Source organism: Mus musculus, chromosome 8 (genome assembly GCF_000001635.26).
Source record: "Mus musculus strain C57BL/6J chromosome 8, GRCm38.p6 C57BL/6J".
NCBI classification, from domain to species: domain Eukaryota; kingdom Metazoa; phylum Chordata; class Mammalia; order Rodentia; family Muridae; genus Mus; species Mus musculus.
In genome coordinates this window covers 90,416,725-90,428,291 of record NC_000074.6, presented here as the reverse complement: position 1 = coordinate 90,428,291, position 11,567 = coordinate 90,416,725, and the positions used below count along the sequence as shown (strand labels likewise).

The following is an 11,567-nucleotide window of genomic DNA, read 5'->3' as shown; positions in this document are numbered from 1 at the left end:
ACACCACTTCTGTACTATACACGGGGAGACTGAGTCATGGGAGCACTTTTGTAGCTACCAACCACACGATTGGTCAGTTGTGGGGCAAGATTTGAACCTGGCTGGAATGTCCTTACTCTCGGTCAATGGGCCACACTATTTTGCACGTTCAGTCTATCCTTAGAAAAGTCCTATAAGCAGAATGGTGCTACTTGTCACCAGTTAACAGCTATGGAACCTGAAGCCCCAAGTGTTAAATGGCTTCTAAGATAGGACACTTCAGTTGCAAAGCTGCTAATAGCTGACTATCCCTCCCAGAGACCATGCTTCTCTTCATGCCTTCTTGCTCTTTGTAAGTAAGACATGTGAGTTTTAAAATTTTTGAACGTGAAATTCTACATCCAACGTGGTCAGATCTTTATCTATTCATTTAAAAGCCTCTTTCAGAAATACCCTCATAGGTACATCCAGAGGCAAGGCTTTACCAATTTGGCCAAACTAATCCTTGACAGTACCTATCACAGATGTAAATACCAGATATCAAACACTTAACCTGTTTCTCCACCAAGACACAAAGATCACCTTGCCTTTGTTTAATGGCAAGATAAGAAAATCCAGGCATAAGAGCCAGGTATGCCCTTTTCTCCTGAACCCCTGGGAAAAGCTGTTTTGCCTGATTAGGAATTGATCCCTTGACGTTAGAGACAATCAGTATGAATGTGATATATACATGAGTCAGCAAAGGTGACTTAATTCTGTAGAGATAAAGATGATTTCCTATATACAAACTTTGGCCCATTTTGGGAATTTCACACAAGAGGGAATACAACCATAAACTGGTGGTTTGAACATATTCCACACCAACCCTTCAACTTTCCTGTCAGATCTTTGCCAGACAAGGTCTTTACTTCCTCACAGAGGAGAGCCTTTAAGCTTCTTTTGTTTCCATGCTGCAGATGATAAATTGTGCTATCATTGGCCTGTTATTAACAATGTGCCTAGAACACTTGGTTCCTGAATGTCTCTGACCTCAGCGTTCCAGAAGAACCAGTGTCTCCACTGGAAGGACCAAGGCTTTGTGTTCACCCAGCCGTTGCTTTTCTCCCCTGGGTTCACAGGGCTATTATATTATATTTTATATCATCTTTAATGGGAGGATGATGAAGTATATGACCAAATCTAGTCACTGGATTGTGGGTATGGTGACATATGCTGCTTCCAGGCTCTGCAGCTTCTTTTACTCTTTCTGTCCTATGTTGCAGTAGCCATGCATGAAGATGTTGAAGTTCATTTATGGATGAAGTAGCTTAAATGTATTCCTTTAGACCCTTAAGGTCTCATGTGTACACGATTCCAGCTTCTGTTGTGGTTACCAGCTCTCCACAAAGTTCAACCAAACAGCTCCTCTGTACATAAGTAGATAACTCTGGTGTGGTAGAGTGTGAAAGTCCCAATGGGAATAGACTTTGGATTCATGAGGATTCTAGCTGGTGGATAAATGCCTTGCCATGATGCTATAAGACACTTAGTCATGAGACTCATTTCCTAAGTTCTCTCAGTCTGTGGGATCCCATACCCACCAGGCAGTAGCAGAAAACTTAACAAAGCATCCTTGTATTAATTCTTCCTTCTCTTCTGCTTAACTCTCTGTGATGGTTAATCTTCACTGTCAACTTGGTTGGATTTAGAATCATCTAGGAGACTGATGAAGCACAGCTCTGAGTGTGTCTGTGAGGATAACTACAGAAATGGTTAACTGAAGGGGAGATGTTGTTAACATTATCCTATAGGGTCAAATCCCAATGGGGAAAAATGGAGGAAAAGGAAAAAGCCATCTTGAGCACTGGCTTTGGTTTCCTGTTTCCTGTTTCCTGTTCACCAGGAAGGTGCTTACCCACCACCATGATGCTGTGCTGTTAGGTACGGGTGATGGGGCATGGGAGGAGTAGCTATAGAAGGCAGTCCTCTGAAACCATGAGCCAAAACAAACATTTCTCCCTTAAATGAAGTCAAACATCTGTCAGAGTGATGGGAAACTATTCTCAGGCACTGTCTGATGTCATAGCCCCAAACACACTCACATTAAGTCTTTGATGTAGGTTCATCTATGTATGCGCCTCACGTTAAGACACACTGCTTCATATAAAGCCAACTGGTACACATAACCAACTGGGAACATCAATACTGAATTTTGTGTGAGTGAGACATCAGATCTTGGTTGTACTAAGTGTTGAGACCTAGGGGTATGGTAGGCACTGTTAGATACCTGCTGGTATGTTACTGTCCTTTTACAGATGAAGGATTGGAGTTTAGAATTCTAACAACTTTCTCATAGTCTCACAGTTTGTTTTGGGCTGGGCTTTACACAATGCTCTATATAACTTGGTATAATTTTTGGGAGCCATAATTTCCATGATACATTTAGAGTTTCACCAAAATGGCAATTGTTTAGAGGATGTTTTTGTAAATTTCTCTTCCCCTTATGGACTAATTTCTCCAGAGCTTAATAGGCTTTGAAAACAATAAAGGCCACACTTACCTGCTGAGCTGAGCCCTGGAAGCACTCTGTAGACTGTCTTTTTCCAACCCACCAACATCTGTTGGTATATTTGGCTGGTTAGGGGTGGGATGCAGAAAGAAAATCTTTCTTTGAGGGCAAAGAAAGTTAGTGGGTGAGATTTTGATGGTAAGTCTTATTTACTAATCTTATATGCCTTCTTAGGATCTTTGAGTCAAAGAATTATTATTTATTACATTATTTTGAAGATTTTGATACATTCAAGAAAAATAATAAAAAGAAAGAGAAAAATAATCTATAATGTTAACAATTAAACGATTATGTAAAGTAAGATGAAAAAAACTCCATTAGCCACATGCTACCCAGTTAAGGGCAAAGACATTACTGTGTAGATAAGCCTCTCTCTCTCTCTCTCTCTCTCTCTCTCATCTATCTATCTTTATCTCTCTACCCATCAATCATCTATCCATCTAATCAACCTATCATTGATGTGTCAGTATATTCATTTGTTATCTATTCAGATAAATAATTTTCATTTATTCATATATGTACACATATTAAAGCAAAAAATCAAATGCTATTTAAAATGACAAGAATGTTGTTCTCTATCATGAAAATATTTTGTTTAGCATGTATTTATTACTGTCTCCAACAATTACTCAACGATCACCAGCTCTTTACCAGATGCTAGCTTGGGCTTTGGGAACACACAATAAAGAACAAGACAAAGTATTGCTGGATTTAGAATCACCTAGGAGACTGGTCCAGCACACCTGTGGGTATGTTTGTGAGGTTATTTCTAGAGATGACTAACTGAGAGGAGTTATGAGCAGCACCATCCCATGGGGTCAAGCCCACATGGAATAAAATGAGCAAAAGGAAAAGTGGGTCATATAATACAACTTTATCTTGTAATGCAATATTCCATCAAATTGAAGTAGAAATTTTATTTAACCAATTCCCCATGGAAGTTCATTATAGATTGGTTCAATTTCATATGCTGTAATGAGTACTCTTGAATATGTATCTTTACTTTCCAGGGTTCCGATTTCTCTGCAGAGTGCTAGAGAATGCCTGCCAGATCATGTTTAGCATCTGACTACATGTTGCTAAATCCTCTCTCAAAATACAGGGGCAATTCTTTCTCTCTTTGCTGCCTTCACACTCAATATCACTACTGTCCATTTGGAGTGTTCTCCATCTGTATTTGTAGTAGAAATAATAATGCCCACTGCTCTGTGCATTTCATCCATGGCTGGAGATACCAGCAATGAATGAGCTAGATAGCTTCTGCAGCCTGCTTAACAGTTTGGGGTCAGGTCAACAGGAAAGGTTTCCTGGTCCCAAAAATGTTAAACAGTCAGGGTAATTACCCACCAAGAGGCAGAATAAGGGGATAAAGCAAGCACGAGGGCACTCTGCAGCCCCTGATTTACACTTACTGTTTATATACTATGTAGTTGCTTAGATCCAGTCATAGGTCATATGATCTTTATAGTATAATAATAATTGATACTTAATAATATTAATATTGAAGGTAGAAACCACCATGGTTAACAGATTAGGATAGTCTAGAATATAGACCCCATGAGTACGGTTTATATGTTTTTAAATTTAATTTATGCACAATTCTATTTTTATTAGATATTTTCTTTATATACATTTCAAATGCTTTCCCAAAAGTTCCCTATACCCTCCCTCTGCCCTGCTCCCCTACCCACCCATTCCTGCTTCTTGGCCCTGGCATTCCCCTGTACTGAGGCATATAAAGTTTGCAATACCAAGGGTCCTCTCTTCCCAGTGATGGCCGACTAGGCCATCTTCTGCTACATATGCAGCTAGAGATACGAGCTCTAGGGGTACTGGTTAGTTCATATTTTTGTTCCACCTATAGGGTTGCAGACCCCTTCAGCTCCTTGGGTATGCACAATTTTTGATTCAAGATAGGAAGGGGTTTTTTGGACCATTCAGTAAGCCTTCCTCATAGTAAGTTCATATTTCTTCCCAGCCTCCCTCTGGCCTACTGGAAGACTTTGGTCTTCAATATGCACACCACTGCTCTGTGGTGTTGGTACATTTTCCCAAGTTTTCAATTCTTCTGGAAAAAATAGAGAATGAGGCCTGATGCTCAGAGACAGCTTTCAGCTGAGTTACTATCAGTTTATTTTTATGGGTATAACAACAAAGTGTTATTTACTGCTCATTCTTGCAACATTATAGCTGGCTCAGAGCTTGGCTTCCTGTCTTCTTTGTCAAGGATCTCAGCTGACATCTGTCAAGGATGTCAGAAGTTACAGCATAACGTATACTACACTTCCTTAATCTCTGCCATGGAGGGAAGGTCCAACACTGGGGCGTAGTCCTCCATTCTCATTGGCTGAGGCAAGTCGCATGCTTCTAGCCCATCCTGGCCAACAAACCTTATGAAGTGATAAGGATGGTGCCATTAAGTCACAGAAAAGCGAAGTCATCTGTCCCAGGTCACCTTGTCTAGGGAATGGTAGATCCAAGTTACAACCCAAAAAATCATTCTCCAGGTCTCACACTCAAGTCGGCCCTCTATGTGCCTTACATGGTCCTCATGGGAAGGTCACTTTGGAAGAGATGTGGTTAAGTGTGCACCACCAAGAAAGCCTGGGTTTGGCAGGTGCTACTACAGTAGACAGTTCAGTGTTATCAGTGCCAGCAACTCCTCCCATGCATAAACTCATTTGACTCAGATACTTCTAATGGCTTCTTCCCTTCAAATCCAGACAGACAGGCAAGGTTTTCTAGGAGACGCCTTTCCTTTGGCCCCAGTCATTCCCATAGAAACAGCCCAGCCACGATCCTTTTCTGCTCTAGTTTCCATTAACCGAATGATATTAGGCGAGGACAATGATAGACTGAGTCTCTGTGTCACTAAAGGGCCAGCTCTGTGAATAAGTCATGCAGCACAATGTAAAGAGGGAAAGCACATTGTAAATTAATGTTGTTAGGATGAATACTTGATAACAGTGCCGAGGAAGGCTATTTACCATCAGCACTTGAAGCGACAGGAGCCACGTGGAAGCCAAAGCAATTTGCATTGCACGGAGATGGTCGGCTTTGCTGCTGCCAATGAATTATCAAACGTGTTGGCTGTTCTCTGTGTGCAGTGGTATTTAATGTTCACTAAACAGCAACATGGAAGGTAGGTGCTCTGTGTGCCTTAGAATGGATGAGTGGTAGGGGTCAGTGGCAATTCTCAGAGCAAAGCAAGAGAAGTTTATCCTATTGCCTTGCCTCTCCCAAGGGCTAACGCACCAGGCTTTCGTGATCTCTTGGATTTTGGATGGACTCTTCTATCTTAAACATTATAAAGACATCAGCCCTCATCTGTTCTTGTGTTCTGGGCCGACTCTTCTGTACTGCTCCTCTGCTGTCTGGGCACCATTCTTTAAAGGTATTATGGCTGTTGTTTTCCCAGTTACCTAAGGAGTTAGTATATGTCTTGAACAAAACTTATGACCTGAGATGCTGGCAGGCTCTAGAGTTTGAGCAGCTCTCTGCTCAGCACAAGGTTTCAGGTTAAAGACATAATATTTCCTAGGAGCATGTTGCTTGGCTCTATGCTAAATTATTTTAACAGTGAGACTCGGGATCTACATTTGGCCTAGTGTGGGAGGAAGGACTTGCTGGTTGGACTTGGAGGAGCTTCTGATGCTGAGATCTGAAGAACAATGCCCTGTCTTTTGGTCTGAAGAGCTAAGAGACATACCCAGCTGTGAGGAGGGCTTAGCATCACATTAATATTCTGGAAGCCCATTCTTTACATCCTCACTTTTGGCAGATTTCCCATCTTCCAAGAGTTGACCAGAAAGGAAAGTGACTCCTTCCTATGGTGTTCTGTCTTCCCACTGACTCCACCCAAACCCTTAGCTGTGCAGTCTAGAGTAGGCCCACCCCTACTTCATGTGACTGAGAGCAGGATTGCTCAAACTTGAACATGTATAGATTCTTAAGAGGGAATAAAAATCATAATGGATCCTAATGAGGTTCTGAAAGATTTTCCATTAAGAGTGCTATGCATAAACATGAAGAAATCCTAAATTAATTATGCTTTACCAAAATAAAGAAAAAGTTAAATATAAACATTGCTGCAGATTCAAACCAATTGACATGAATACTATTAAACACAGTTACTGTGTTGTTACAGTGATTCAAGTAGTCATGGTATTGGAACTTTTAAGAACCAAGCTTGAATACAATGTTCTATGCGTATTTTCCTGAGGACTTCCCCACTCCCCCCAAGTGTTCTCCCTTCATTCTAGGCACCATCAGAGCATGGATTCATTTCAAAAAAGATGCAGGCTCTAGTGCTGGTTGCAGGCCTTTTCTCCTCCAGGGCCAAGGATAGAACCCGGGCCTCAAACACACCAGGCAAGTATTCTTCCACTGAGCTACATTCACAGCCCTCGATATTTTTTTAAACCCAAGGTCTCGTTATCTAGTCTAGGCTGGCTTTGAGCTTGCTATGTAGCCCAAGTTGACTTAGCACTGGCAATTCTCCTGCCTGAGTGGTAAGACTACCATTATGTGCCCTTTTATTCAGCTGGCTTTGGTCTTAGCAAGCTTTCTGACTCTGGTGAAATATTCTACCTACCATCTTTCTTTATCCCACCTGAAAAGGGTCCCAACTAGCCAGCCGGCTTCTCTGCTTAGTCCTTTCTATCATCCATCCTTCCGCTCTCTAGTCTCTGCCCCACACTGCTATGCTCTGTAGGAGAAGGTAGACCTACCAAGCTATGTGTTCCAGCCTCTCTGCCTCTCTGTTCCCCTCACATTTGCTTTCACTTATTCCCCTAGAGGAGCCCCTGGGATTCACTCTGTTTCTTCAGACTGCCTCAGATCTTCCCCAAATCAGATTTTATGATGAGCTCTTTCTTCCACCAGGCATTCTTTGCCATTTTCACAAAGTTAGATTTTCCTCTGAAGGCTTCTACTGCCTCCTTCCTCTTCCTCCTCTTCTTCCTCTTCCTCCTCCTCCTCCTCTCCCTCCTCTTCTTCTTCCTCCCCCTCCCTCTTTCTTCTGTGTCTTTGTTTTCTAATAGTTTTTCCCATCTAGTATTTCAGATCAGCTTTCTGATTATGTTCTCTCAATTAGATTTCCCTGGGAACATCGTTCTCTGCCTTCACTATTCATCGGACTTCCAACTCAGTAGTGTGATGTGGACTCACTTTCCCTTTGGCTCTCTTCTCTAGAATGTTCTCTTCCCGAGGGCAGCGCATTGCTTATAGCCTTTACCAAGTCATCCCTCACACTGGGACAGTGGGACTGTGGAGTAGGTTATTTAATTATTTAAATAGACTTGTTAAAATAAAAAAAGAGGGGAAGATGTCCCAGTCGGTTTACTTTCTGTCTATTTTTTTCCTTAGCCTTAAAGTAGAGGTGATAAAACCTGCCATACTTAAACCTCATTATCTCATATAGATAAAGCACTGCGGTGGAATTTGAAGCCAGGGACTAGAGATCAAGGATGTAAAGTGTGTTCAGACATGTTCCAAGGGTCTTGAAGAATCCGCAGTGTTAAGGGCCAACTGCTATCTCCTAGCAGAAGGTGTGGGAAGTGAGACCCAACTGCCTGGAGAGCTCAACCCTCGGGCAGTGCCAACCCCGTGCCTCAGGAGCCCACCTGCCTTTGATTTAGAATGGAGTGTACTTTCCGTGTGCTTGTTCAATGATCACAGGCAGCTGCGCAAGGGCAGCCCTTTCTGTCATCACACCGCATTGTCTCTTACATTTCACGTGACTTCCAGCTTTCCTTCCGAAGTCATGATTGAGACAAACAGCTCGGATCATTCATCTCGTTGCCCCCAAGTAAGCACCTACTGTGAGCCAAGCACAAGTCCAAGCACTTTTAAATTGTTGGGGAGTTTGCTCAGCGAGGCTTGATCCCCAGCTTTGGGTCTCAGTGTTGCTTTTATTAATATGAATGGGGCATGGAGAAATTTGGAGCAGCAGTTAAGAGTCTAGTGGTTTTACTGTATTCTGTCTCCATGGTATGACACTGCAGGGGTTCTTTGGCTCTAAGTGAGAGGCGTTCTAACATGTGACACAGGACCACCAACACCTGTCCCACTTACTCTTTTGAGCTCCCTTTCAGGCACGTGAAAGTAACAAGCAGGAAAGAACTTAGAGGGACCAGGGGCCCAAATGAAGACCCAGTCATAACTGCAGAGAACCAAGTAGGGATACAAATTGGGGACCAGTGTTGAGTAGAAAGGCTTGCTGGATGCTGAGTGTTTACCATCTACACTCACACCCCAAGTCCCACAGTTTTCAGAGGATTCAGGAAGCTTTGTCAGTTTTGCCACAACTGAAGCCGTTAGGCAATAGGATCTGTTACCAGAGCAGACCTGGGAGACTTTTAAGGCCAATGGTTTTACTGCTCCAGAGTGTACCAAACAACCAAGCATTGTGCTCCATTGCAGCAGTTCATTCTGCCCCTACTTAAATGCTTCCATGTGTGTGTGGGTTGATTTGGGGGAAGTCCTAGCCCCGAGGACAGGTTGGATGCACTCAGGGTCAGAGCTCCACTCTGTGATACATTAAATCTGTTGTTCTTTCTCCTTCCAGTTGGAAGTGACCCTGAGAAGCCACAGCTCCATTGACAACCTGGGTAAAGTATTGTGAAAGATCAGTTCCATCTTTCGGGTAGTCAAGTGGTTCTATGTCTACCTTGTGGACTGATACCATCCCCATTCTGGGAGTGTCTTCTCCTGCAGAGTCCCCACGACATCAACAACTGCTTTCCGAATTCTAAGGACGGTGTCTCATCTTGCTAGATGTGAAATACCAGGTGCAAGCCTGCATCCAGAGAGACAGACAGCATCTATAGCAGTGAACATGCCCACTCTCCAGAGCCTCATCTGTGCCGCTTCTTCCTCAGCGCCACGGATGGCTCCCACAGAATCTGGTTTATGCCAGCCTCCAAGCTAATAGCGTCAAATCAGCTGGTCAATTGCAACAAGCACACTGTAAGGCGCTACTCTATTCTGAGACGATACCAACAAACTTTAAAAGATTTCAGCTAACAATTTGATAGACAGTAGGCATTGGACTACTGCTGAGGTATTAACTTGTGGCACTAAATAACAGGAACCAAGTGCTGTGATGGGCTTCAAAACCACCTTCATTGAGTCTCCAAGACCCAGGCCGATTTCACTATTGATCAGTGCTTACTCTTTCCCAGGCTTTAAGTCAACAGCAAATTACTTCAGAATATGCCCACAAAGGAGCCCAGCCCACTCCTCTGACACACCGAGTAGTAGTTTAGTCATCTAAAAGTGTCCCGGGATTCAGAATGGAGATACGTTGTCTCTCAGTGGAGGGTCCAGAGTTTCAGCAATCTTTGAGAATATTCATCACAGAATGTCACTATGGCTTAATTCTGTTTAGCGATTGTTTAAGTACGAACTCTTTAATTTGACTCGAGTTTATCACTAGAGTCATTTGGAAAGCTTGTTTGGATCCTAGCTGTGGTACTAATTACCCTTTGATCTGTTAACTGAACCTCCGGTCTCTCACTGTCTGCATTAAAGCACCTCCCCCCAAAAGGAGAGAAAAGCAAGCCTCTCCCTTGAAAGTGAATCTGCCCAAAAGTTGGAATATACAGTGGATCACATGACCCTTAACTTCTGCTGGGGTTCTGAAGTTCAAAGACACTGTCATAAGCCTTGGAAATGGTCACAAGGGTCTCTGGTACAGACATGTTGGCCTGACCCATCCCTTCATCCTCCTACTCTGTACACACGATGACCTAACAGTCCTAGGACCTTGTCTGGGGTCAGTGCTGAAGCTTCTGTGTTGGTCTGCACAAAGGCCAGGAGACTTTTTTATAGACCAGCATCCTATGTAAGATCATTTGTATTCAAACATTTGCGATTTCTTACCATCTCTAAAGTTCTTCTTTCTATTCAGTTTAACATCTCTGAGGCTGGGCAGTGGCTCTCTCCTATTGTTAGTCAGAGCTACTTAGTAGAATCTTTCTTAATGTCATGCACACAGAGTAAAGGTGCCTCCTACAACTGAGGTCATTGTAGAGAACACGACATAAAGAATTATGTACCTATTATGAGCTAGCCTGTCTCCTGGGTGGGGACCAGAACAACACAACCCTCACTAGAAAGATTAACATCTCACCAGGGCAAGAGCTTTCCAGAATGGGGGAACAGCTGTGATTCCAGAAATGGGAACAGTGGGTTGAGGTGGCATAGCCCTTATATGCATAATTCTTTAAATATGTGCATCTGGGATAGACAAATATTTCCCTAAACACCTTATCTATCAGTCCTTTATTATTATTTTAAAACTAAATCCCTCCTTTCTTTCCATCATGGATTATGCTCATTTCCTAGGGTGCTCCCATGGCTTCCGAGAAGAGCAATGCATTTCCTCACAGCTCCATGCTCAGCGTCTGAGATAAAGGTGTCACTAGCAGGGTTGCACTGCTAAAACGGACGAAGGAACAAGCCTCACATGTTTATCAGGACTTGCTGGACATTTTTGGTTCTCTCTCTGGCTTGGAAATACAATCGCTGCAATCTGTTTCCACGATCACGTGTTCTCTCTGTGTGTCTGTGTCTCTCCTGTTCTGAGGCCTCCAGGTATATTATGACCCACTCTGAGTCAGTATAACTGCATAGCACAGTGATGAAGAATTAGCTTAATCAGATCTGTGAAGACCCTAGTCCCAAATAACGTCATATTCACAGGTACCCAGAGTTCAGAGTTCAGTTTGTTTGGGTGGGGGTGGTACAGTTTAACTCACATAAGAGATTTTTTTAATTATATCACAGGAAGGTGTCTGCAAAGAGATTTGATGCAAGTTTGATAACAAACGGTCCAAAGCCTGGCAGAATACATGGCAAATAGAATTATGTGCCTCCTATGAACAGGGACGTTTTCTGGGTGAGCTCCAAAACAACACACTCTTCACTACGATTATTAACATCTCACTGGGGCAAGAGTGTTAGAGCATTTCGAAAAAATCTTTACATTTTTTCTACCAAGGACAAAAGCCAAGAGCTCATGTTAAATGGCTCTTTT

The 11,567-nt window shown here is 42.8% G+C and overlaps 1 long non-coding RNA gene across 2 annotated transcripts; it reads left to right on the top strand.

Moving 5' to 3' along the window:
* The first annotated feature begins 8,036 nt into the window (after window positions 1-8,036).
* Gm46048 lies at window positions 8,037-11,107 on the top strand. 2 transcript variants are annotated; one of them, XR_001778617.1, is made up of 3 exons: window positions 8,037-8,336; window positions 9,096-9,496; window positions 10,877-11,107. It is a non-coding gene; the product is annotated as a predicted gene, 46048 (long non-coding RNA). The 2 variants fall into 2 exon arrangements; XR_001778616.1 differs by having other exon boundaries at window positions 9,096-10,373.
* The last annotated feature ends 460 nt before the right edge of the window (window positions 11,108-11,567 follow it).